The sequence below is a fragment of the Balaenoptera physalus genome (genome assembly GCF_965194825.1).
Source record: "Balaenoptera physalus genome assembly, chromosome: X".
Taxonomy (NCBI): domain Eukaryota; kingdom Metazoa; phylum Chordata; class Mammalia; order Artiodactyla; family Balaenopteridae; genus Balaenoptera; species Balaenoptera physalus.
In genome coordinates this window covers 12678897-12706651 of record NC_138903.1, presented here as the reverse complement: position 1 = coordinate 12706651, position 27755 = coordinate 12678897, and the positions used below count along the sequence as shown (strand labels likewise).

General features: G+C 40.5%; 1 long non-coding RNA gene across 1 annotated transcript; it reads right to left on the bottom strand.

Moving 5' to 3' along the window:
• Window positions 1-1174: 1174 nt before the first annotated feature.
• LOC309653008 lies at window positions 1175-20658 on the bottom strand. Its single transcript, XR_014258973.1, has 2 exons — window positions 7672-20658; window positions 1175-1700 (listed from the first exon to the last, which is right to left on the bottom strand). It is a non-coding gene; the product is annotated as an uncharacterized lncRNA (long non-coding RNA).
• Between the last annotated feature and the right edge of the window lie 7097 nt (window positions 20659-27755).

Here is a 27755-nt window from a genome sequence, read left to right as displayed (position 1 = left end):
TAATCAATGGATCACTGAAGAAATCAAAGAGGAAATCAAAAATACCTAGAGACAAATGGCAGCAAAAACACAACAATCCAAAACCTATGGGACTCAGCAAAAGCAGTACTAAGAGGGAAGTTTATAACAATACAATCTTATCTCAGGAAACAAGAAAAATCTCAAATAAACAACTTAACCTTGCACCTAAAGCAACTAGAGAAAGAAGAACAAACAAAACCCAAAGTTTGACACTTTCCTTCCACCTACACCACAATCAGTATTCACTTTTAGAGTTTCTGAGATTGTTGCTGCCCGTACTATAAAACCGTTGATCGCTGTTCTGCTGTTCTGAAAAGTGGTGAGATGCATGGACCCAGAATGGACCCATGTTCCTTGGGGCTGGTCAAAGGAGGCAGTTGTTTCTTAGCCCTCTAAAAGTTCACTCTTTGCCCAGATCTCACAATCACACTGCTAATCCATTGTCTACACACCTTCCCCCAGTCTGTGCATGCTTAAGTACCAGGACTCCCCTCAGACCTGTTCCTGGTGTTATCACTCAACCTGGGTAATAATACCGTCTACTTCTACCAGCACTGTGTCCCCAACTCCTTCTGATCTCTCACCCCTGTACCCAATCATGAACTGCTATCCATTCTCTTTCAAAAGCTTATCTCATGCCAGCCCCTTCACTTCTTTTGCCATGCCCTAATTCAGACCTTCATCACCTCTGGAATCATCTGCAACTGACCTCCCTGTTACCATTCCCCCTTCTGTAATTTATTTACAATTATCTAGACTCTTCCTCAAATACTAAACTGCTATGTTACTCTTTAAAACCTTTGAAGATTACCTCTGTAACGATATATATATTTTATGGCTATTTAATAATATTCCATTGTATGGATATACTACATTTTGTTTATCCATTTACTAGTGAATGAACATTTCAGTTGTTTCTAGCTTTTGGTGATTATGAATAGTGCTATAAATATTTGTGTGCAAGTTTTTATTTGAATACCTGCTTTCAGTTCTTTTGGATATATACCTTGGAGTGGAATTGCTGGGTCATATAGTAACTCTGTGTTTAACTTTTTGAGGAACTACCACAGGGGCTGCAGCATTTTACATTCCCATCAGCAATGTATGATGGTTCTAATATCTCCACATCATTGTCAATACTTGTTATTTTCTGGGGTTTTTTTTTTTGTTAGTTATCCTAGTGCATGTGAAGTATCTCATTGTGGTTTTGACTAGCATTTCCTTAATGGCTAATGACGTTGAGCATTTTTTCATGTGCTTATTGGCTTTTTGTATATGTTTTTTGAAGAAACGTCTCTTCAAGGCCTTTGCCCATTTACCCATAGATTTGTCTTTTTTGTTAATTGTGTTTTTTTTTAAATTTATAGAGAGAATGTTTTGCTTATCTCTTTTAAATTTTATTTATTTATTTATTTATGGCTGTGTTGGGTCTTCGTTTCTGTGCGAGGGCTTTCTCCAGTTGTGGCAAGCGGGGGCCACTCTTCATCGCTGTGTGCGGGCCTCTCACTATCGCGGCCTCTCTTGTTGCGGAGCACAGGCTCCAGACGCGCAGGCTTAGTAATTGTGGCTCACGGGCCCAGCTGCTCCGCGGCATGTGGGATCCTCTGGGACCAGGGCTCGAACCCGTGTCCCCTGCATTGGCAGGCAGATTCTTAACCACTGCGCCACCAGGGAAGCCCCTGTTAATTGTGTGTTTTTGTTTTTTTGTTTTTTTTAGTTATTTCTGAGATATACATTTTAAGGTAATAACTAGGATTATGACTTATAACATTATACCAGAACATATAAGATTTTTAGAAATTTCATGTAATGTCTGAAATATTTATATTAACATATTTCCATACAAATAACCCAATGAAAGTTTAGTATTAGTTGTTCTGTTTGTTTGTTTTTTTATACTGCAGGTTCTTATTAGGCATCAATTTTATACACATCAGTGTCTCAACCTCTGCCCTGCAAACTGGCTCATCTGTACCATTTTTCTAGGTTCCACATACATGCGTTAATATATGATATTTGTTGTTCTCTTTCTGACTTACTTCACTCTGTATGACAGTCTCTAGATCCATCCACGTCTCAACAAATGACTCAATTTCATTCCTTTTTATGGCTGAGTAATATTCCATTGTATATATGTACCAAAACTTCTTTATCCATTCATCTGTTGATGGGCATTTAGGTTGCTTCCATGACCTGGCTATTGTAAATAGTGCCGCAATGAACATTCGGGTGCATGTGTCTTTTTGAATTACGGTTTTCTCTGGGTATATGCCCAGTAGTGGGATTGCTGGGTCATATGGTAATTCTATTTCTAGTTTTTTAAGGAACCTCCATATTGTTCTCCATAGTGGCTGTATCAATTTACATTCCCACCAACAGTGCAAGAGGGTTCCCTTTTCTCCACACCCTCTCCAGCATTTGTTGTTTGTAGATTTTCTGATGATGCCCATTCTAACTGGTGTGAGGTGATACCTCATTGTAGTTTTGATTTGCATTTCTCTAATAATTAGTGATGTTGAGCATCTTTTCATGTGCTTCGTGGCCGTCTGTATGTCTTCTTTGGAGAAATGTCTATTTAGGTCTTCTGCCCATTTTTGGATTGGGGTGTTTGTTTCTTTAATATTGAGCTGAATGAGCTGTTTATATATTTTGGAGATTAATCCTTTGTCCGTTGATTCATTTGCAAATATTTTCTCCCATTCTGAGGGTTGTCTTTTCGTCTTGTTTATGGTTTCCTTTGCTGTGCAAAAGCTTTGAAGTTTCATTAGGTCCCATTTGTTTATTTTTGTTTTTATTTCCATTACTCTAGGAGGTGGATCAAAAAAGATCTTGCTGTGATTTATGTCAAAGAGTGTTCTTCCTATGTTTTCCTCTAAGAGTTTTATAGTGTCCGGTCTTACATTTAGGTCTCTAATCCATTTTGAGTTTATTTTTGTGTATGGTGTTAGGGAGTATTCTAATTTCATTCTTTTACATGTAGCTGTCCAGTTTTCCCAGCATCACTTATTGAAGAGACTGTCTTTTCTCCATTGTATATCTTTGCCTCCTTTGTCATAGATTAGTTGACCATAGGTGCGTGGGTTTATCTCTGGGCTTTCTATCTTGTTCCATTGATCTATGTTTCTGTTTTTGTGCCAGTAACATATTGTCTTGATTACTGTAGCTTTGTAGTATAGTCTGAAGTCAGGGAGTCTGATTCCTCCAGCTCCGTTTTTTTCCCTCAAGACTGCTTTGGCTATTCGGGGTCTTTTGTGTCTCCATACAAATTTTAAGATGATTTGTTCTAGTTCCGTAAAAAATGCCATTGGTAATTTGATAGGGATCGCATTGAATCTGTAGATTGCTTTGGGTAGTATAGTCATTTTCACAATATTGATTCTTCCAATCCAAGAACATGGTATATCTCTCCATCTGTTGGTATCATCTTTAATTTCTTTCATCAGTGTCTTATAGTTTTCTGCATACAGGTCTTTTGTCTCCCTAGGGAGGTTTATTCCTAGGTATTTTATTCTTTTTGTTGCAATGGTAAATGGGAGTGTTTCCATAATTTCTCTTTCAGATTTTTCATCATTAGTGTATAGGAATGCAAGAGATTTCTGTGCATTAATTTTGTATCCTGCAACTTTACCATATTCATTAATTAGCTCTAGCAGTTTTCTGGTGGCAGTTTTAGGATTCTCTATGTATAGTATCATGTCATCCGCAAACAGTGACAGTTTTACTTCTTCTTTTCCAATTTGTATTCCTTTTATTTCTTTTTCTTCTCTGATTGCCGTGGCTAGGACTTCCAGAACTATGTTGAATAATAGTGGTGAGAGTGGACATCCTTGTCTCGTTCCTGATCTTAGAGGAAATGCTTTCAGTTTTTCACCATTGAGAATGATGCTTGCTGTGCGTTTGTCATATATGGCCTTTATTATGTTGAGGTAGGTTCCCTCTGTGCCCACTTTCTGGAGAGTTTTTATCGTAAATGGGTGTTGAATTTTGTCAAAAGCTTTTTCTGCATCTATTGAGATGACCATATGGTTTTTCTTCTTCAATTTGTTAATATGGTGTATCACATTGATTGATTTGCGTATATTGAAGAATCCTTGCATCCCTGGGATAAATCCCACTTGATCGTGGTGTATGATCCTTTTAATGTGTTGTTGGATTCTCTTTGCTAGTATTTTGTTGAGGATTTTTGCATCTATATTCATCAGTGATATTGGTCTGTAATTTTCTTTCTTTGTAGTGTCTTTGTCTGGTTTTGGTATCAGGGTGATGGTGGCCTCATAGAATGAGTTTGGGAGTGTTCCTTCCTCTGCAATTTTTTGGAAGAGTTTGAGAAGGATAGGTGTTAGCTCTTCTCTAAATGTTTGATAGAATTCACCTGTGAAGCCATCTGGTCCTGGACTTTTGTTTGTTGGAAGATTTTTAATCACAGTTTCAATTTCATTGCTTGTGATTGGTCTGTTCATACTTTCTGTTTCCTCCTCGTTCAGTCTTGGAAGGTTATACCTTTCTAAGAATTTGTCCATTTCTTCCAGGTTGTCCATTTTATTGGCATAGAGTTGCTTGTAGTAGTCTCTTAGGATGCTTTGTATTTCTGCAGTGTCTGTTGTAACTTCTCCTTTTTCATTTCGGATTTTATTGATTTGAGTCCTCTCCCTCTTTTTCTTGATGAGTCTGGCTAATGGCTTATCAATTTTGTTTATCTTCTCAAAGAACCAGCTTTTAGTTTTATTGATCTTTGCTATTGTTTTCTTTGTTTCTATTTCATTTATTTCTGCTCTGATCTTTATGATTTCTTTCCTTCTGCTAACTTTGGGTGTTGTTTGTTCTTCTTTCTCTAGTTTCTTTAGGTGTAAGGTTAGATTGTTTACTTGAGATGTTTCTTGTTTCTTGAGGTAGGCTTGTATAGCTATAAACTTCCCTCTTACAACTGCTTTTGCTGCATCCCATAGGTTTTGGGTTGTTGTGTTTTCATTGTCATTTGTCTCTAGGTATTTTTTGATTTCTTCTTTGATTTCTTCAGTGATCTCTTGGTTATTTAGTAACGTATTGTTTAGCCTCCATGTGTTTGTCTTTTTTACGTTTTTTTCCCTGTAATTCATTTCTAATCTCATAGCATTGTGGTCAGAAAAGATGCTTGATATGATTTTAATTTTCTTAAATTTACTGAGGCTTGATTTGTGACCCAAGATGTGATCTATCCTGGAGAATGTTCTGTGCGCACTTGAGAAGAACGTGTAATCTGCTTTTTTTGGATGGAATGTCCTGTAAATATCAATTAAATCTATCTGGTCTATTGTGTCATTTAAAGCTTCTGTTTCCTTATTTATTTTCATTTTGGATGATCTGTCCATTGGTGTAAGTGAGGTGTTAAAGTCCCCCACTATTATTGTGTTACTGTCAATTTCCTCTTTTATGGCTGTTAGCAGTTGCCTTATGTATTGAGGTGCTCCTATGTTGGGTGCATATATATTTATAATTGTTATATCTTCTTCTTGGATTGATCCCTTGATCATTATGTAGTGTCCTTCTTTGTCTCTTGTAACATTCTTTACTTTAAAGTCTATTTTATCTGATATGAGTATAGCTACTCCAGCTTTCTTTTGATTTCCATTTGCATGGAATATCTTTTCCCATCCCCTCACTTTCAGTCTGTATGTGTCCCTAGGTCTGAAGTGGGTCTCTTATAGACAGCATATACATGGGTCTTGTTTTTGTATCCATTCAGGAAGCCTGTGTCTTTTGGTTGGAGCATTTAATCCATTCACGTTTAAGGTAATTATCGATATGTATGTTCCTGTGACCATTTTCTTAATTGTTTTGGGTTTGTTTTTGTAGGTCCTTTTCTTCTCTTGTGTTTCCCACTTAGAGAAGTTCCTTTAGCATTTGTTGTAGAGCTGGTTTGGTGGTGCTGAATTCTCTTAGCTTTTGCTTGTCTGTAAAGCTTTTGATTTCTCCATCAAATCTAAATGAGATCCTTGCCGGGTAGAGTAATCTTGGTTGTAGGTTCTTCCCTTTCATCACTTTAAGTATATCATGCCACTCCCTTCTGGCTTGTAGAGTTTCTGCTGAGAAATCAGCTGTTAACCTTATGGGAGTTCCCTTGTATGTTATTTGTCGTTTTTCCCTTGCTGCTTTCAATAATTTTTCTTTGTCTTTAATTTTTGCCATTCTGATTACTATGTGTCTCGGCGTGTTTCTCCTTGGGTTTATCCTGTATGGGACTCTCTGCGCTTCCTGGACTTGGGTGGCTATTTCCTTTCCCATGTTAGGGAAGTTTTCGACTATAATCTCTTCAAATATTTTCTCTGGCCCTTTCTCTCTCTCTTCTCCTTCTGGGACCCCTATAATGCGAATGTTGTCCCAGAGGTCTCTTAGGCTGTCTTCATTTCTTTTCATTCTTTTTTCTTTAGTCTGTTCCACAGCAGTGAATTCCACCATTCTGTCTTCCAGGTCACTTATCCGTTCTTCTGCCTCAGTTATTCTGCTCTTGATTCCTTCTAGTGTAGTTTTCATTTCAGTTATTGTATTGGTCATCTCTGTTTGTTTGTTCTTTAATTCTTCTAGGTCTTTGTTAAACATTTCTTGCGTCTTCTCAATCTTTGCCTCCATTCTTATTCCGAGGTCCTGGATCATCTTCACTATCATTATTCTGAATTCTTTTTCTGGAAGGTGCCTATCTCCACTTCATTTAGTTGTTTTTCTGGGGTTTTATCTTGTTCCTTCATCTGGTATATAGCCCTCTTCCTTTTCATCTTGTCTATCTTTCTGTAACTGTGGGTTTTGGTCCACAGGCTGCAGGATTGTAGTTTTTCTTGCTTCTGCTGTCTGCCCTCTGGTGGTTGAGGCTATCTAAGAGGCTTGATGGGAGGCTCTGGTGGTGGGTAGAGCTGACTGTTGCTCTGGTGGGCAGAGCTCAGTGAAACTTTAATCCACTTAACTGCTGATGGGTGGGGCTGGGTTCCCTCCCTGTTGGTTGTTTTGCCTGAGGCAACCCAACACTGGAGCCTACCTGGGCTCTTTGGTGGGGTTAATGGCAGACTCTGGGAGGGCTGACGCCAAGGAGCACTTCCCAGAACCTCCGCTGCCAGTGTCCTTGTCCCCACAGTGAAACAGAGCCACCTCCCGCCTCTGCAGGAGACACCCCAACACCAGCAGGTATGTCTGGTTCAGTCTCCCCCAGGGTCACTGCTCCTTTCCCTGGGTCCCGATGCGCACACTACTTTGTGTGTGCCCTCCAAGAGTGGGGTCTGTGTTTCCCCCAGTCCTGTCAAAGTCCTGCAATCAATTCCCACTAGGCTTCAAAGTCTGATTCTCTAGGAATTCCTCCTCCTGTTGCCGGACCCCCAGGTTGGGAAGCCTGACGTGGGGCTCAGAACCTTCACTCCAGTGGGTGGACTTCTGTGGTATAAGTGTTCTCCAGTCTGTGAGTCACCCACCCAGCAGTTATGGGATTAGATTTTACTGTGATTGCGCCCCTCCTACCGTCTCACTGTGGCTTCTCCTCTGTCCTTGGACGTGGGGTATGCTCCTTGGTGAGTTCCAGTGTCTTCCTGTCGATGATTGTCCAGCAGCTAGTTGTGATTCTGGTGCTCTCGCAAGAGGGAGTGAGAGCACGTCCTTCTACTCCGCCATCTTGGTTAATCCTCCTACTGCCTGTTAATTGTGTTTTAAGAGTTCTCTATATATTCTGGATATGAGACCCTTATCAGATATATGATTTGCAGATATTTTCTCCCATTCTGTAAGTTGTCTTTTCACTTTCATGTTAGTGCCCCTTGCTGCACAAAAGTTCTCAATTTTGATGAAGTCCAATTAATCTATTTTTTCTTTTGGTGCTTGTGTTTTTGGTGTCATAACTAAGACTCTATTGCCAAATCCAAGGCCAGACCTACTTTTAAAATTTCCATTTCCCACCATGAACCTTAATCCTGTGGTTTACCCAAAATGAATCTCTAATGAGTCCCTGGACATGCAGTTTCCTTTACCTGGCAAACCTTTTCCTCAATTCAAATATCACCTCAGTGAATTCTCAATATCCACAGGAAGTGTTACTTATTCAAATACCTTCTTCCTTCAGGCACTGATTCTATCTCTGTACTCACTTGGTATGTAAATTTACCTGTGTCTTTTTCTCCTTTTAAGATTATGGTGCTTTGAGCACAGGGATGAATTTTGTTGTGCTCTGAAGTCTATGCCTTTAGTAAATGCTCAGTGTTTGTGGAGTGAATGGATGAATGAGCAATTATGAGAAATAACACATTCTCTTGTCATATAGCTTTAAAAGCCATTCGTTACATCCCATTCATTTTGTGGAAAGGGGAGACAGATTTCCCACTGCAAGAGTCAGATAGATATAAGAGTGATTGAATACGTGGCATTGTCACTTGACACTGGACACCCAGAAAGGTTCTTCTTGGCTCACCTACTGCCTGTGGTCCTTTTTGGAGACCTTCCAATTCTCTAAGGCCACCTATGACTCTCTTTACATGAGAAGTCAGGCGAGGGGAATCTCACATGAGATCTAACCTGTGCTTCTCTTTATTTCTAAAGAGATACCCCACATCCTATTTTATTTAAAGCTAGGGACATGCTATCAATAAGGAAAAAAGTCAGTCATGGGATTCAGGAACTGTTTCACAGAAGTATATAAAAAATGAGTGCTATCCAGCTGCCTGAAGTTTAATCTATTCTCTGATTCCACACATAGTTGTAATAAGACACAAGACTGCCTTTACCTTTGTTTCTTTTTGTCTTTCTCCTTTTGTTCCTCTTCAGTATCTTACACTTTCTCTTATTCTCCCCCTTTGTGCTAGTATTGGGGCAATCAAAGAGATTATGCTGTCAACAAAATACCATTCTGTGGACTTACGGTTTTTGTAGTTCATGAGGGTGGGAACATTTCCTTTGAAAGGAGCAAGATCTACCCGTCTACACTGATAGACCTCTTCTTAGGTTGAGATGAGAAGTGGCCCAGACTTTATACTTGGGCAGCCATGACTTCACAGAGGAGCCATAACCCATGTGGTCATAAGCTCATAGCCCATTGTGAAGTAGCATCCATGCCCACGTGAAGCCATGACAGTGTAACCCTTGCAGTGTCCCCCATTGTTCTACACAGTTCTGCTAATTCACAAAAGCCCTCACACTCCCAGAGAAAGACAGTCCGCTCTCTAGCCATGGTAACAATCAAACCCCAGAACAGGATGTTTTATCCATCACTGATTACTCTCTGAAAGGCAGCCAATCAGCAACAATCTCACACTTTGACAGTCAGCTGATGGAAAGCTGCTGATTTTGCACATGTTTGTAGGGCTGACCACTCCTGTCTCTTTGACAAATGTAACCTGAAAACAAACCCATCCCCTAAATCAGCAGTTTGTTTTGCTCAGGGAGACTCTGCCTGACCAGTAAAGCTCTCCCTTACTTAAGTAAGAAAGAAATTCAGTCTTTTGGTTTCAGAAATTGTGTGACGGTCTTATCCTTTGTCAGTTTTCCATTATGTCTTGAATGTCTGCCTATGACAGTATTAACAGAGTTCTGTCATCTATGCTATATATGATATATCATGCTAAAAATGACAGTTATTGAACATAAAGGTGTAGGCATGCTATATACATGATGCTGAGTCTTGTAGTTATTGAGCACAAATCAAAGTATATTTTACACAGTCACAGGTTAAGAGAGGTATTATATCTCTCTAAGGGGATTAGATAAGCATTTCATGTATTCAATTTTTAAGCCCTCTCTGTTCTTATAGTTAAAATTTATTTATGTATTTTTGGCTGCGTTGGGTCTTCGTTGCTGTGTGCAGGCTTTCTCTAGTTGTGGCGAGCAGGGGCTACTCTTTGTTGCAGTGCGCGGGCTTCTCATTGCGGTGGCTTCTCTTGCTGCAGAGCACAGGCTCTAGGTGCGCGGGCTTCAGTAGTTGTGGCACGTGGGCTTAGTAGTTGTGGCTTGCGAGCTCTAGAGCACAGGCTTAGTAGTTGTGGCACACGGGCTTAGTTGCTTAGATGTGGTATCTTCCCGGACCAGGGCTTGAACCTGTGTCTCCTGCATTGGCAGGTGGATTCTTAACCACTGCGCCACCAGGGAAGTCCCTAGTTTGATTTTTTTGACTTTAGGTTAGAAAAGTCAAGTTTTCAGATTTCAAATATGGCCTCTGGGCCTAACTCAGCCTGCAAATGGGCTCTTAAAAATACTTAAACCAACATTTAGAAGTCTGGAAATTTCACACTTAAGTCTAGACTTCAGTATTTTCTTAAAAAAAAAAAGGTCAACTTGGTATTCCAGGGCCTCCACTGCTGCCTAGCTGCACTCAGCAGCAAGAGAGGAGCTGCGGCTGCCGCTGTTCCCGCAGTCCCAGGACTCCCTGGTGTTGCCCCCTAGGGAGGGGGAGTGTCAGCTTCCCTTTATCAACATTCTCTCCTTGTTGTTTTTCTTGTAATAGGGACCTACTATTCTGCACAGAACTCTCTGTCATTCAGTTGTTTGTAGTAAGTGCATTATAGCTTCAGAGGGTGATCATTCCAGTTCGTTTATAGGCTTTTAAATGTGACCCCTTTGACCAATAAAAACAAGCCAGGTGACAAACCCTTTCCCAGTCCGCTTGGGTTATAGGCCCTTTTCCCTCACTGGTATAGCATCTTCATTTCAGGTTCTTTCCTGCTTATAAATTTAAGTGTTCGTACCTCCCTATTTTGGAGGCTTTTGGCTTGTCTTCTCATTTCTTCCATTAATAGCATATTTTCTTCCTTAAAAACAGCAACAACAATTTTATCCCCTGCATTTAGCTGCTGTGGTCGATTGTGAAAATGGCCACAGTTGTTCTACTTCTTCTGTCCATGATCTAGGGAAGTGCTCTCCCACACCGACTCCAGGCTGGCCTCGCGACTTCCTTTGGCCAGTGGGACATTCACAGCCATGATGTGAGAGAAGGTTTGGAAAGCATTTGTGCGTTGGGGTTCGCTCTCTTGCTGAGCTTCGGAACTGTGGGCACCATCACATGAATGAGCCCGGGTTAACCTGCTAGATGATGACAGACACATAGTTAAGTCATCCTCATCACCCCAGCTCGTATTCAGCCAACTGCCAGACAGGTGAGAGAGGGCATCCTAGGCCATCCAGCCCCAGCCAAGCTGGCCTAATGCAGAATTGTCTAGCTGTCCTGCTGAATTGTGAGAAATGATAAATTTTTCTTATAATAAATTTTTGTTTTAATCTTCTAAGTTTCGGGATGGTTTATTATATACCAAAAACTAACTGGTACAACCTAAGTCAAAGAATGTTCTATTACCAAAAAAACCTACATTTTTCAAAAATGTCAATATCCTGAAAGAAAAGTACTGTTACAGATTGGAGAAGAGTAAAGAGGCATGAAAATCAAATGTAACACGTCATACTGGATTGGGTCTTGGACTGGGTGGGGAAAATGTTCTAAAAGACATTGATTGGAAAAATTGAAAAAAATTGGAATACGGGCAATAGAATAGATAATAGTATTGTGACAATATTAATTTTCTTAAAGTTGGTAATTATGTTGTGACTATGTAAGAAAATATCTTTGCTATTAGGAAATACACAGTGAAGTGTTATGAGGTAAATTGACATGATTTATGCAACCTACTCTCAGAGAAAAATAACAATAATGATATTCTCTCTCAAAGAATAAATAATAATAATAATGTGTGTGTGAGAGAGGAGGGAGGGAGGGGGAGAGAGAGAGGGAGCGAGGGAGAGAGAGACAGAGGCAAGGGGGAGGGAGAGGCGGAGGAGGAAGGTGAGAGGGAGCGAGAATTATAAAGCAACTGTGGCAAAAGTTAAAAATCGATCAGTCTGGGTAAAGTTATATAGAGGTTCTTTATACTATTCTTGTATCTTTAAGTTTAAAAATATTTCAAAAATGTAAAAAGGAAAAACTCAACAATTGAGGAAATAAAATATTAACTGATGCAGCTTTCTTCAGAAACCCTCTAACAACGCTATCTCAATACATATGTTTTAGGCAAAAGCCAAGATACGTATTTATGTAGACATCAGATCTAGGGGCTTATGATTGAAATGGGAAATGGAGGATGCTAGAATCATGTTCATTTTATGCCCAAGACATGTGGAGATCAACAGAAGCCCTTTAAGGGGTAGTGAAGAGGCTGGTGGAGAGGGAGCAGAACATCTGGATTTTTATCTTGGTTCTGCCACAACTATCTTTAAGTTTTAAAGCAAGTTATTCAACTCTCTTGGCCTCAGTTTTCTTTCTAGATTACATGGGAAGGTGATCTCTCAAGGTTCTTAATGTTGCTATAACATTTATAAAATACTTATAAAATGAAATCAAATGTGTTGATCAGTGACTTCTAGTGTTGTAATCTTAGTGACCCTTTGTTACTATGTGGTAACTACACATGCCATATATTTATGGCTGTAGGTGGGTGCCTCATTACATATGTAGAAGTATAGTGGGCATAGGCTTGGGTTATTACGTGGCTGCCCCTGTAGAAGCTAGGCTATCTGGGGGTGATATTAGCAGAGAATGATTTTTGCACAGTCATGACGTTGGAGGCCCTCATTGGTGATCAGGGTAAGTGATACAGATTGCAAGGCCTGGGATTAGTAAGGATCGACACCCTCCTCTCTCCCTCAGTGTACACACATACATATAACCCTAGCTCCCCAAAATGACACAGGAGCGAAGAATCACAAAGACAGAAATGACAGGGTGGCATATGGAACAGAAAGACACGTTATAATCTGGAAGACGTAGTGGATTGCCCATAGGGAAGACTTGTATTTTTAGCAGCATTAAAACTTAGCCCAAATAAGAATGCCAGTGTCACTGTGGAAAAGTGTCCTGGACCCTTTTGTTATTGTCAAGGATTTGGGATACATAACACAAAATGGCATTTTTTAGAAAAGTGCTGGATATCTCTGGCTCTTGGTACCCTGCAGCTTTATTATGCATCCTCACTACCTCTCCTCCCTCTTTATGGCTTACTTTCACATTCCTTTCCTCCTGCTCCTTTTTACTGCCCCTCACCCCTTCAAAGGCTGGTGCCACTCATGAGCAATATTTAAGCACTTTGGGAGTCTCTCAGGGGAAGGATGCTATTTGAAAAAACAAAAACTTTATATTGATGTAAGTACAGCTTAATGAATTTTCACACTGAATGCACTTTGTCACCAGCCCCCCACCCCCATTCCAGAAGAGAACATTACCTGCATCCCACGAGCCATTCTCACTCTCTTCCCATTCAATAGTTTCCTCCAAGGGTAACCATCATTCTGACTTCTAACAGCATATTAATTTTGTCTGTTTGGAACTTTACATAAATGGGATCACACAGTAGGTACTCTCTCATATCTTTCACTCAGCATGTGTGAGATTCATCCATATTGGTACACGTAGTTGTAGTTCATTCATTTTCATTGCTGTGTAGTATTGCATGTAAGGTATACCATAATCTATCTGTCCATTCTATTCTTGGTGGGCATATGTATTGTTTTTGTGCTATAGCTATTTTGAACAGTGCTGCTCTGAATGTTCTGGTACTTGACTTTTGGTAAATATGTGTATGTGTTGGGTATATATCTGGGAGTGAAATTGCTGGACCCTAGGCGATGTCTGTGCTCAGCTTCAGTAGATGCTGTGAGGGCATTATTTTGCACATGCCTTTTATGGCCCAAGCACTTGCCATGCCATCTCAGTGAGTCTTCACAAAATCCTTTCAGGATCTTATTATTGAGCTTACGCTGCTGCTGAAGACACTGAGGTTTCGAAGTGGTAAATAAATTGTGCAAGGTCCCTTATTATTTGGACTGGAGCAGAGATTAGAACCCAGCCTGACTTGACTTCAAAGCCTGTTGTTGTTATCGTTGTTTTAAATGATGCCCTCCCATAAGCTTCTGATATCAGATTTTAAACCATGCCAGACTATTTTCATATGATTTAAGGATAAATGGTAGTGCCTTTCCGAGCAATGCTACTTATTTTATTGGTAACATTTCTAGCTATAAAAACCTTTGATGTGTGTATTGCCTAGAAATGCTGGGAAAAGAAAAGGATGCAAAATGGTAAAGATCTGTGTTCTCTCTGTTCCCAGGTGAGACAGAGATATTACCTGTTTCCCCAAAATTTGAGCTCCCCTATTGTAGTGTCAAGTTGGTGCTGGCAAACCAGGAACTATGTTTCCTATCCTGCTTGTATCTAGTGGGACCACGTGACAAGTTCTCACTACAGGATTAGTGATAGTGATGTGTGTCATCTCCAGGCAGAAACAGTTGAAAGCAGGTGTTCCTCCTCCTCCCTATCTTTTCTGCATACCAGACAGACCCAGAGAATTCAGTATGGGCCTTTAAGTCCATGGTGATGCTGAAGCCATCAAGGGAGCCTGAGTCCCAAATCAAAGCTTGGAAGAGCGGAGAGCTACCTGCCAATCAGAAACGCCCGTTTGGGGGACTTCCCTGGTGGTCCAGTGGTTGAGAATCTGCCTTCCAATGCAGGGGACGTGGGTTCCATCCCTGGTCAGGGAACTAAGATCCCACATGCCTCGGGGCAACTAAGCCCACATGCCGCAGGGCAACTAAGCCCACATGCCACAACTACTGAGCCCATGTAGCACAACTAGAGAGCCCTCACACCGCAACTACTGAGCCCTTGTGTTCTGGAGCCTGCATGCCACAACTAGAGAAGCCCACACACTGCAACAAAGAGCCTGTGTGCCACAATGCAGACCCAGCCAAAAAAAAAAAAAAAAAAGATCCCACGTGATGCAACTAAGACCTGGCCCAGCCAAATAAATAAATAAATAAATATTAAAAAAAAAAAAGAAACCCACACCCATTTGGACTTTGCAGGAGTGAAGAACGATAAACTTCTGTGTCAAGCCTCTGAGATTTGGGAGCTTGTCTGTTACAGCAGCTGCTGTTACCTTAACTAATACACGTGGTGAGCCTCCAGGCTCATCTCACCATTTCCTCCTGCTTCCCTCATCTGGATTCTGGTACTTTTTCCATGGCTGAAACCCTGAAGACTTAATTCCCTGACTCTTTTTACTGGCCAGAATCATAGGAAGTAAATGCTCTGCTCTTGCAGGGCCCTGATCTGATTATCTTTGTGAATCATCTTAAGCCCCATTATTTATTGCGTGTGCTGTGACAGTGTAATGTAATTTAATGTAATTTAGCCTTTGAAGCTCTTTGTTCTCTGTGAAGAAAGCCCTTACAGAATGAAAAAAAGGCCTTTTCGTGGCAACAATGGAAAACTTAGTGGAACCTTTTTCGTATATAGCCATGAATTTGTACAGCTCTTTTATGCTTCAAACTTCAGCCCTCACAGAAGCTTTGTGACATAGGACAGGCAGCTTTTATTATCTCCAGTGGGCAGTTGAAGAAAATGAAGTGCAGAGAGGTTCAGTCACGCTGAACTAGAAACCAGACCAGTGACTTCAGTCCACTGTCCTTTTGGCTCCTCTGTGATGCCCCCGTGTCTGTGTCAGGAGTCAGGGAATTATGGCAGAATCTACCAAACCTCATTATGATCGGCTGTTACATGTGAGATTGTTCCATCTGGGTCTGAAGAATTAGTAATTTGAAGAAATCAATTTCTTAATTTCTTTAAAGTTGGCTTCTTGTGGGCTAATTTTACATGTTAGTTCCCAAAGCCTTATTAGCCTATCACAGGGCTATGTTGTACAGCTGTGTAGATGGATCACTACATAACCATATCTGGCAGCTGATATGGTCATACAATGATGATACAATTGCCACAAGATCCAGGTGAGGGTTTTGGCACATTCTAAGCACAGATCTGAGCCCTCTATCTATAGGTGTAAGCCCTGCCTCTTTCCTTCTACTTCAAGACTGGGAAACTAGCAAGTTTCCCAAATTCTGATGCTCACTATCTCTTCCTGCCTGGCCATCTTTCTTTTTGTCCTCCCAGTTTTATTGAGATGTAGTTGACATACAGCACCACATAGGTTTAAGGTGTACAGCACAATGATTTCACTTACATCATGAAATGATTACAAGTTTAGTGAACACCCATCATCTCATACAAAGTTAAAGAGAAAAGAAATTTGTTCCTTGTGATGAAAACTCTTAGAATTTACTCTTAACAACTTTTGTATATAACAGCAGTGTTAATTATATTTATCATGTTGTACATTACATCCCTAGTACTTATTTATCTTATAACTGGAAGTTTGTACCTTTTGACTGCCTTCATCCAGCTCCCCCTCCCCTGCCTACCCATTTTTCTTACTTCCAGACTCACTCTGGCTGCCTGCCATAAAGTCTCATGCAAATATTCCTTCCTTGGTTTGCCTGTCCACCAAGATTTGTCCTTTCTTCTCTGCTGACTTCTCCTCCTTGTAGGTACCATTTCTTTGCAAGGCCTCCCTACCCTTACCTTTCATATGAGCATCAAGATAATTGACCAGGGATTTCCATGGTGGCACAGTGGTTAAGTATCCGCCTGCCAATGCAGGGGACATGGGTTTGAGCCCTGGTCTGGAAAGATCCTACATGCCGCGGAGCAGCTAAGCCCCGTGTGCCACAACTACTGAGCCTGTGCTCTAGAACCCACGAGCCACAACTACTGAGCCCGAATGCCACAACTACTAAAGCCCACGCACCTAGAGCCCATGCTCCACAACAAGAGAAGCCACCGCAATGAGAAGCCCGCGCGCTGCAACGAAGAGTGGCCCCCGCTCGCCGCAACTAGAGAAAGCCCACACACAGCAACAAAGACCCAGCACAGCCAAAAACAAACAAATAAATAAATAAATAAATAAATAAATTTTTTAAAAAGTTAAAAAAGAAAAAGATAATTGACCAAACCATGGAGATTTTGATTCTCATGAGGTACAGTCCCATCACTGTTTTTCTGTAATGCATCCCGTGTATGTAATGCCTTCCCTCATCCTACCCACTCTTCCAAGCCCTGCTTGAGCCATAGTTTCTTTTTCTTTCTTTCTTTTTTTTTTTTTTTGGCCACACTGCACGGCTTGAGGGATCTTAGTTCCCCGACCAGGGATCGAACCCAGGCCCTCGGCAGTGAAAGCGCGAGTCCTAACCACTGGACCGCCAGGGAATTCCCGAGCCTTACTTTCTATAGTCAGGGTATCCCCAGCCTTTCTGATATTCCTGTCCTCTAAACACTGCCATGGGATGCTGCAGAAGAGCCCTGAAGAGGGAACCAGAAGTCCTGGATCTAGCCTGACACGTCCAAGGACCCTGTGGCCCTGGGCAAGTCACTTAGTGCTTCTGACTCTCAGTTTCCATTTCTATAAAATAAGGGCATTTGGCTGATGACCTCAAAGTTCCTTTCCAGACAGAAATTCTCTAAATTTAGGCTTGATTTACTGATGGGATCCAGCCTAGTTTTCGGCTCATGCCCTATTTAGTTTTCCATCAACACCAGAGCAGACTCAGAAAAGTCTTGGTCTATTTCCTAGCAGTAAGTACTTAAGGATCCAAATCAGTTGAGCTCTTTAGGGAATAAATTGTCATGCATTTATTCTTCCTTCAGCATACATTTACCGAATGTATTAGTTATCTATTGCTGCACAACAAATTGCCTTAGAATGTAGCAGCTTACTACAATTAACATGTATTACTGCACGGTTTCTGTGGGTGAGGAATCTGTGCAGGGCTTAGCTGGGTCCCCTGGCTCAGAGCCTCTTACAAGGCTGGAATCCAAGTGTTGGCCAGGACGGCAATCAACTCAAGGCTCAGCTGGTGGAGGATTTGTTTCCAAGGCCATTTATATGATTGTTGGCAGCCTTCAGTTTCTCATAGGCCTCATAGGTCTGAAGGGCCTGAGTTTCTCACTGGTTGTTGGCCAGTGGCCTCCCTCAGTTCCTTGCCACATAGTCCTCTCCATAGGGCAGTTCAAAAGATGGTGGCTTGCTTCTTCAGAGCAAGTAAGCAATAAGAGCCAGAGAGAGCAAGACAGAAATCACAGTCTTTTGTAACCTGATCCCAGAAGTGACATCCTGTCCCTTTTGCCATACTTTATTTATTAGTGGAGACCAGCAGATAGCCATCTGCTTTTTCCATTGAATTGTGAACTAATTGAAAAATCAGACAGGTAGGTGAGGCAGATGGGAGGCCCAAATGCAGACATCTGTTGCTTAATGCTGGTTTTCTGTTAATGAAATTAGATGTTCTGCACAAAAATTCTAAAGGAGACCTTTTTCAATTATTTTAAATGGGAAAAAGTACTAGGCATTACAAATCAACCCACACCCCCAACCAACTAAAGCACATTAAAATGCCCTTATGTAAAGAACAAACTGTCATATCGTGAGGTAAAATGCTTAAAACATGGCTTAGTTGACACCAAATAATTAATATGGCTGTTAACAAGCAGTTGCTTCATCTATAGTCACGTCATTCTTACTGCCAGCAACATCCTAGCCACAAATCCCCTCTGGTGACACTCTGGAGAACTTCACAGTATCTTTGCATGCTTCTGATCCATCCAAACTTGATTTATTCTAAATGCCAAATTTATTAGGAGTGAAACTTGAGACGTTCCCTGCATGCTCTTTTGTTTAAAAGGTTGCATTGATCTTTTAAGGCATAAATGCAATTTTTTAATACAACCCTCATTCCCCTGAAAAGTATTCAGGTGAAGTTTGGATATTAAAAACCAAGAGACATTTTCCTGAGAAAACATTAACCAAAGATACATTCTGTGTGGTATATACCTGTGTCACTTTTATTGTAAATAGTGCTGATATTGGAAAATGTGATTTAAATCTGTGGGCCAGCAGGCTCTAAAATTCTGCTCTGTAGGATGGACTTGAGGACACGGGGAGGGGGAAGGGTAAGCTGGGACAAAGTGAGAGAGTGGCATGGACATATATACACTAGCAAATGTAAAATAGATAGCTAGTGGGAAGCAGCCACATAGCACAGGGAGATCAGCTCCAGCTCGGTGCTTTTTGACCACCTAGAGGGGTGGGATAGGGAGGGTGGGAGGGAGACGCAAGAGGGAAGAGATATGGGAACATATGTATATGTAAAACTGATTCCCTTTTTATAAAGCAGAAACTAACACACCATTGTAAAGCAATTATACTCCAATAAAGATGTTAAAAAAAAAAAAAGATGGATCAGGCCAGAATCGTAAACTGGAAATAAACTTAAAAGAAAATAAAATTCTGCTCTGTAGAATTATTTAGACTTATCTGTTGAGTCATACTTCATGCTGGAGAACCGTGGGCTTTCCCTGAAGGGAAATGTTGAAAACATTTCCTTTATGGGAAACATTTCTATTAGGTTGAAAGCACATGGCAAGACCAGAGCACAACATGTAATTTTGGAAAATCAGCGGTCCCCCAAAAGAAGGGAGAGAGGAGGGGGCAGGAAAACACTTTCAAACTTCACAATCAGATTCAGTCACTTTTCCTTTCCAGGGAGGGGCTGAGAGAGGCCAGAAGAAATACCCTAGTGAGTTCCCTCCACATGTAAAGATAGCCCCGAGTTTGGGAGACAAGACCCTTGCGACAAACCCTGTATTGTAGGTTCTAACACTTTACGTGCATGAATCTCACAGTGGCGTTGCAAATCAGGTGTTGCCATCATTATTGCCATCATAGATGGGGGAACTAAGAATGTAAGAGATTAAGCAACCCATCAAAGGAACAGGAACAAATAGAGACAGAGAGTGACACATTTGAGACTTGAACCCAGTCCTATCCGTTGCTAAATCCTGTGTTCTTAACCACAGAGTGATAATACCATATTGTTTTGCCTACCATGTTTAAGTCTTGATTGTAAATGGAAGTGGAATGTTGCTGAATTTTTAGCTGATAGCATGGTGAAACTAGTAAAAAATTGTATCCACGTTTCTAGGGTCCATTTTGTTTCTGTCTTTGTCTAGGCCAGAAGTTTTCCTCCTTTGCTTAGGTTATGTTCAGCAGTAGATGGATCTTGTCAGGTTACAACAGGAATATTTAATTTCAAAACTTTAGAGATCACTCCTCTTTCATCTTTGTCTGATCTCCTTTATACTCTGCAGCCAAAATTATGTTCTGAAATGCAAAATCAATCTTGTTCCTCCCCTGCTTAAAACCTTATTATGGCATACCATTACTTATAAGAGAAATCCCAAGGTCCTTAGCCAGGCATGCGACTTCATATTTTTCATCCCCGCTTTTCTCTCCAGCCTCATTTCTCATTCCCATTCCAGAATAAGATCCAGCCATTTTAAACTATCTGCAGCTGGCGTAGTTTCTCTATGAAGGAGGACGTAGAACACTAAGAGTTTTCACCGAATGATTTGGTAAAAGTATAACCATAGAGTCAGATCCCCAAAAGCCCTCAAGTACATCTCCAATTTGCCCACCAACTGCCCCAAAGTACCCCTAGTATATTCATAATGAGTTGACTGTTTCTTAAAAATCCAGAGTCCCCAGTCATCAGTCTCAAGGCTTTTATTGGGTTTAGAGGTGACCAGAGGCTCCCAGCAAAACATTGGATTATGTGTTTGTTCAACCAAATGGGAAAGGTGACTGTCGTTGTTGGATTCCGAACAGCTAGGAAAGCAAAGAAGCTGAGAAGGTATAGCTGGAATCAAGAAAAGGTCATCTCCTCAGTGGGGCTAGAAAGGAAAGTTGTAAGTCAGCCTTAATTCTTTTTTTTTTTAATTTTTAAATTAAAAAAAATTTTTAACATCTTTATTGGAGTATAATTGCTTTACAATGGTGTGTTAGTTTCTGCTGTATAACAAAGTGAATCAGCTATACATATACATATATCCCCATATCTCCTCCCTCTTGCATCTCCCTCCCACCTTCCCTATCCCACCCCTCTAGGTGGACACAAAGCACCAAGCTGATCTCCCTGTGCTATGTGGGTTTAGGGTTCTCTCACCCGCAGTCAACGCACAGGCTGGATGGATCTAGATCACGGTAACTTCAGGTTGATTTGCAGCCCGGTGTTGCCTTACTGCTTCATTAGCAGCTTGTTAAACCAGTCGCTAAAGCCATTAAGAAAATTCCTGGTAAGAGGGAACCAATGGGAGCACCATGTATTGAATGTCACGGGGGGCGGGGCACGGACGCTGCGTCCCAGGTTCCATCGAGGCCTGGGTGAGGCAGGGAGACTGCGCTGAGCTTCTGGCCTAGTCTTTTTAAATGTTATTCACGAATATAAGCGCAACCGTTTTGAGTTAATCACTTGCGTGATTTCTTATTTGAATAGTGCCCTAATGTGATTCTTTCATTAAACAGTTCTTTTGTGGTATCATTGGTTATATTTACTATCACAGAGCTCTACTTGAAGTTAGCTCTCCTCAGTGACTTTAACACCCGTACTAATGACACTTCTGATAGCCTCTTCGCTGGGTTCCTGGACCTTATTAACTCCAGTGAGCTCCACTTTTCTCTTTCTGTTTCTGGTCACGTTCACACTTGTCTGAAAGCAGAGCACCACCTCCAAAGTCTCAGTGAATCTTTCCACCTCTCCAGCTTTCACTCGTTTTGAACCTTGTCTTCACTCCCTTTGTTGTCTCTCATCTCTTAATCTTTTTTTTACCAGTGTTGATGTGTGCTGTTCTGATATTTACAGTCTGCAGACCCTTACATGTGAGCCCATTTTAATGACACTGGAGAGCAAAAAGGAAAAAAAATAAGATCCATCCAAGGCTTTCCTGAAATCAATACCATAATTACATTTTAGACCCTCCAGGTATTAATCTCCTTTCTTTCAGAAAAGCATTCCATTTTCCTAGCATTGGTCTCTTAGAAATAATACTGCTTCTCCATGGCTCTGTTGAATTTTTTTCCCCCTGAGGGAGAAGGAAAAGCAAGCTTTTCCTTTTCACCTTCTTTTCTCCTACAGCCCTTCTCTCTTTTAAATTGAATGTTCATTCATGCTCTAAAAAGACTGTGCACAGACAAAGGGCTGATGTGAAAATATTTTATAATATCAACAGCTTGAACATCAGCTGTTTTCAGTGCTTTCTGACACTCCTTGATTTCATTATTTTATTTAACAAATATTATGATTTTTTCCCTCTAAAAATAATGCTAATACTATTTGCTGAACACTTGTTACAGGCTAATTGTTGTTCCAAACACTTGATATGAATTGACAGATTTAAATCTCATTAGAACTCTGTGAAATCAGTACTATTTTCACATTAGGACTCCAATGCATGGAGAGTTTGGAACCTTTGCCCAAAGGCTCACAGCTAGTAAAGGCAGAACAAAGATTTGATCCCAGGCAGTCTCACTCCAGCACCTGCATGCCCAACCACTAAGCTATATCTGGCTGAATCTGTATGTACCTTACACTGGGTGCTACGTGCCTAGAGGACTGTAAAAAATTAAACACAATTGGTGCCTGTACTGGATTGAATAGTGTTCCCCCGAAATTCATGTCCACTTAGAACCTCAGATTGTGACCTTATTTGGAAACTGGATCTTTGTAGTTATAATTAGTTAAGATGAAGTCATACTGGCCTATACTCTGAAAACTATAAAACATTGATGAAGGAAATTGAAGATGATACAAAGAAATGGAAAGACATCCCGTGCTCTTGGATTGGAAGAATTAATATTGCTAAAATGGCCATACTACCCAAAGCAATCTACAGATTTAATGCAATGCCTATCAAAATACCCATGACATTTTTCAGAGAACTAGAACAAATAATTCTAAAATGTATATGGAACCACAAAAGACCCTAACTTGCCAAAGCCATCTTGAGGAAAAAGAAGAAAGCTGGAGGTATCACTCTTCCTGACTTCAGATTATACTACAAAGCTACAGTAATCAAAACAGTATGGTACTGGCACAAAAACAGACATATAGCTCAGTGGAACAGAATAGAGAGCCCAGAAATAAACCCAGGCACCTATGGTCAGTTAATCTACTACAGAGGAGGCAAGAATATACAATGGAGAAAAGACAGTTTCTTCAGTCAGTGGTGCTGGGAAAACCAGACAGCTGCATGTAAAAGAATGAAATTAGAACATTCTCTCACACCATATACAAAAATAAGCTCAAAATGGATCAAAGACCTAAATGTAAGACTGGAAATAATAAAACTCCTAGAAGAGAACATAGGCAGAACACTCTTTGACATAAATCGTAGCAATATTTTTCGGAGCTGTCTCCTAAGGCAAAAGAAATAAAAGCAAAAATAAACAAATGGGACCTAATTAAACTTAAAAGCTTTTGCACAGCAAAGGAAACCATCAATGAAACAAAGAGACAATCTACAGAATGGGAGAAAATATTTGCAAATGATATGACCAACAAGGGGTTAATATCCAGAATGTATAAAGAGCCCATACAACTCAACATCAAAAAAACACCCCAATCAAAAAAATGGGCTGAAGACATTGCCTAGAGTCACACACTGGGACATGGTGAATGGATCTGCCTCTGTGACAGTGGATCAGTCCCTTAACTGTGCTATGTTTCAGTTTCCTTACCCCTAGAATGATGATGGTGATGATGATGATGGTAATGACGGTGGTGATGCTGCTGCTGATGGCAGTGATGATGATGGTTGTCATGCACCGCAGGCTAACTCCATGCTAGGGTCTCTGATGGGAAACCATTCTTTTCTATTTTACAGGAGAATAAACTGCCCAAGGCCACCATTCCTGTGATCACAGGATGATCTGGCAGAATTTGTGTGAAAGCAATTTGTAACCTGTCCTTGTGCTGTACAAATGTTAGTTATATACAGCAAAAGTCCTCCTAATAAATTCCTCCCACTGGCCTTGGTATGCCAACTTAGGCATTTTCAACACTTAAATCAGGAAAATGTTTTCCTTTCTGTATTAGGTCAAAGTGAAACAATAAAAACTCTATTGTCCCCTTTTACCAAAGAAGTTTGTTCAGACTGTCTATAGATAGGGTCTTTTCATTTACAGTCAGGCTTTTTGATGTTTAGATAATTTAAAATTGTAAGAGTTACAGTAGACCACCCAAGAATAGACTTCATTTGTAGGTGATAGATTCTGAATGATGTCTGTAGTGAAATAAAACATTATTAATTAAAGGTGGGTAGGAAGGGAAATTAGAACTAATGTTTATTCGGGTACCAATCAATTTAGCCCTTACCTACAATGTATAAGGTAGATATTATTGTTATATGTATTTTACAATATCTTCAGTACTGGGGCATTAAAGCTTTCCCCAAGGACACCCTGCAAATATGAGACCAAGGGAGAATTTAAACTCAGATCTGACTCCACAAACTATGCCTTTACAACGATGCCACCTGCCTTCCAGAAGAATGGGCAAATAACTACATAGAGGTAGAATAATTTGAAGGAGAAAAACCTCCCTTTCTAAATTTTTCTACCTGGTATACATGGCAAAAGCTGATGGGAGTATTTAGAAAGGAACTGAGATAGCACTCAGAGCGTTTTGGTTTCTGAGCCCAAAGTTACATTAACATGCTGTGTGGTATGAGGCATGTCACTCTAATGCTATGTGTTTTGGTCCTGATAAGATATGGTATTAATAGTCAGAAAATAGTTAAGCGTTAAGTTTGAACTGCAATTGTCTTTCAGAAAAATTATCTGAAACTTGGAAATAGGCAAATCGGCAAAAAAAAAAAAAAGGGTTACAAGCGTTCTTTTGGCACGGTGCTGGGCTTGACATTGCATTACCTGGGCCATTTTACCACTCTGTAGAGGCAGAGGTGAGCGTGCAGAATTTTGTTCAGTAGAAATGTGAATAATTTCTGTCTGAAGAAGAGAGAACTCCAAAGGTTACTGCTTATGGCCTGTTGGACATCGACCAGTTTGGTTTCTAAGGCCAGAAAACTTTATTCTAACAGTGCTTATAAATACCTAACTTCTCAAATTCTCTTAGGACTGGTTTTAATACTTTACTGTTTTTTTTTAAATCAACTAATAAGTTAAATACATTTTTTGACTTGTGTTAATTTTATATTTGTATGAGAGTCATGATTTGAAAATTATGGTTTAAGAGTTTTTAGCTAGGAAGCCTCAAATCTACAGCCTTTTCTGGAATTTCTGCCTCTGCTTCCTCCAAGTGACACAGCAATGGCACTGGAAGTCGAGACAGTCACCTGGCACTCTGGGCTCCTCCTGCAGCAATTGATGGGCAAAGAAGGGGGTTATGTACTAGCTGGGGTGATTGCTCCTGACGATCAAGAGGAAATTGAGTTGCTACTATACGATGGGAATAAAGGGAAGTATGTAAATATATCTGAAATGCAGGAGACCCCCTCTCAGAGCTCCATGTCTTAGAAGGCCCATGTCTTCTGATAAAAAAGTGAAAGGAAAAGGTCAATGGGAAACTATTACAAAAACTTAATACAGACAGAACTGCTAATGTCCCAGACCCTTAAGGATCTGTAGAATTAGGGTGTTTCAAAACACACTTTGAAAAATCCTAATCTAGTGCAATTCTTTCATTGTTACAGACCCAAAACCTGCTTAAGTTTTCACAGCAACTTTTATCTAACTGGCTAGTAATAGGTTCCTTAGTTCTCTGAGCTTCTCATGCAACACTCAGTTAAGTCCTTAATAAGTATTCAATATTCACTGAAGAAATACCATACTGATTTAACACCTACTAAGTGCCAGGCACAGATCTAGACCTTGGGAATACAACATTGAACCTATGTTTCTACTTTCTTACATGAAGCTGTCCTTTAAGTGTGTGTGGGGGCGGGGGAAGGGGGGGGAGAGAGAGAGACAAGCAATAAATACATAAAAGCATCATTTGGAAAGTTACAAATGCTATGTAAAATATAAGGCAGGAATGATTATAATGGTTAGAGGCTACTAGTTTATATAGGGTGGTCAGAGAAAGCTTCTCTGATAAGACATTGGAGCAGAGACCTGAATTAAATCAGTGAATGTGTTAATTCAATCAGTGAATTAAAGCCCTGAGTGTATCTAGAGCAAGGGCTGGCAAAGTACGGCCCACAGGACAGATCTGGCCTGCCACTTGCTTCTGTAAATAAAGTTTTGTTGGAACACAGCCACATCCATTTGTGCACACATTGTCTATAACTGTTTTCATACCATAAGAGCAGAGTTGAGTAGTTGCAGCAGAGATGGTATGGCCTGCAAAGCCTAACCAATTTACTATCTGGCCTTAAAAAGTTTGACAACTCCTGGTCTAGGGAAAGAGGGTGCCAGGCAGAAGAAATAGCACGTGCAAAGGCTCTGAGGTAGAAGTGTGGTTGGCATGTTTAAGCACTGGGCAGTATGCCTGGAGGGAGTGGGGATGGATGGGAGAGGGTTGTGGGGTGGAGGGAGGGAAGGTCAGATCATGTGGCCACAGTGAAGGTTCTGGCTTATTCTCTGAGTAAGATGGGAAGCCATTTGGGGTTTAAAGCAGAGTGACATGATCTTATTTATGCCTTGAAAGGAGCTTTCTCGCTACTGTCTTCCTTTTATCTCTTCTACCTTTCTCACTACCCTGCCCCTAAATCTTTCTCCTCAGAAAGCAGGGATAGCTTAAGAAATGATTACACATTGAGGTGATGGAGCCTTGGTTAGTTCTAATCCTTGCAATATGAAGGGTCTCCTAGGTCTTGAGTCTATCATTTTTGAGGACCTGGAGCTTCTGATGAGGCTTCAGTGTGCGTGAGGACTGACCGAGCTGTCCACTCCATGACCAACCCTAGGGCCTACCAGAAAAAGGCCGGCATGGCACACACTTCACAAAGAGCAACCCAGAGCTTTGCTCTTCTCTTTGAAGACACATTCACCTATTTATGAATCATTTATGCCAAAGTAATAATGTACTTTCTAAATGCTGACTTGTGGTCTACAAACATCTAATACACACTACCCTCAGCTTGGGGGAAACTATATTACTTGTTATTTTTGAGATGCATTTGCACCAACATAGGAATATTCCATCTTTTCTTATGTGGGGACATGTGTGACGATGTGAAGATCATTTCCCCTCCTTCAAAAATGGAAATAAACACCTTATAAAATGAATTCCATTGGTCTTTTATTCAACTCCAGTATCCTTTGGGCCATTCAATAACACACGATATTTACTGTCAGCGAAGATGTTCTTAATACTATATGCACCATTTGAGCTACCTCTCTTAGGCATGTTCAACAGAAATATTCTATTGTACGCTGTCCTTTACCAATTTATTTTGTTATCCATGAGGGTGGGTCAGTGGTACCATGACTTTTTACTTTCCAGGCTTTTATTTTCCTAGACAGTGTGGATATAGTGAAAGGATATAGTCTGAGGAGTTAGGAAGCAAATTATGCCAGATGTTCAACCTCTAACAGGATAGGTGGCTTGGGTGAGGTGTCTGATTCATGGAGCGTCTGTTTATCTATTGACTCTTTGTGATTGGCCACCTTGGACAATTATTAGAATTGAATCCTGTTGTAGACATCAAAACATGTTGATATGTTGAAAGCACTATATGAATATGAAGTTGTGGTGTTATTTTTAATTCTTCTACTTCGTGATCTATGAAGAGTATGCATTACTTGAATCATTCAATCTATACCGAAGGAAAAAAAAAAGAAAAAAGCCAAACCCAAATTGGTGAAAATAAGAAGTTTAAAGCAGAGGTTAAAACATTAAAAAAGGCTATTTGGCAGATATATGGTTTACATTCATTCGACAAATTGGCTTCAGGCTTAAACTAGGAGATGCAAAAATCCTAAAAAATATTCTGAAGAGGCTTTTCTCTCTTTTCCAGAGCTGTGAATCATATGATATGGAATTTTATGCTGTGTTTTGGTTAGAACCTA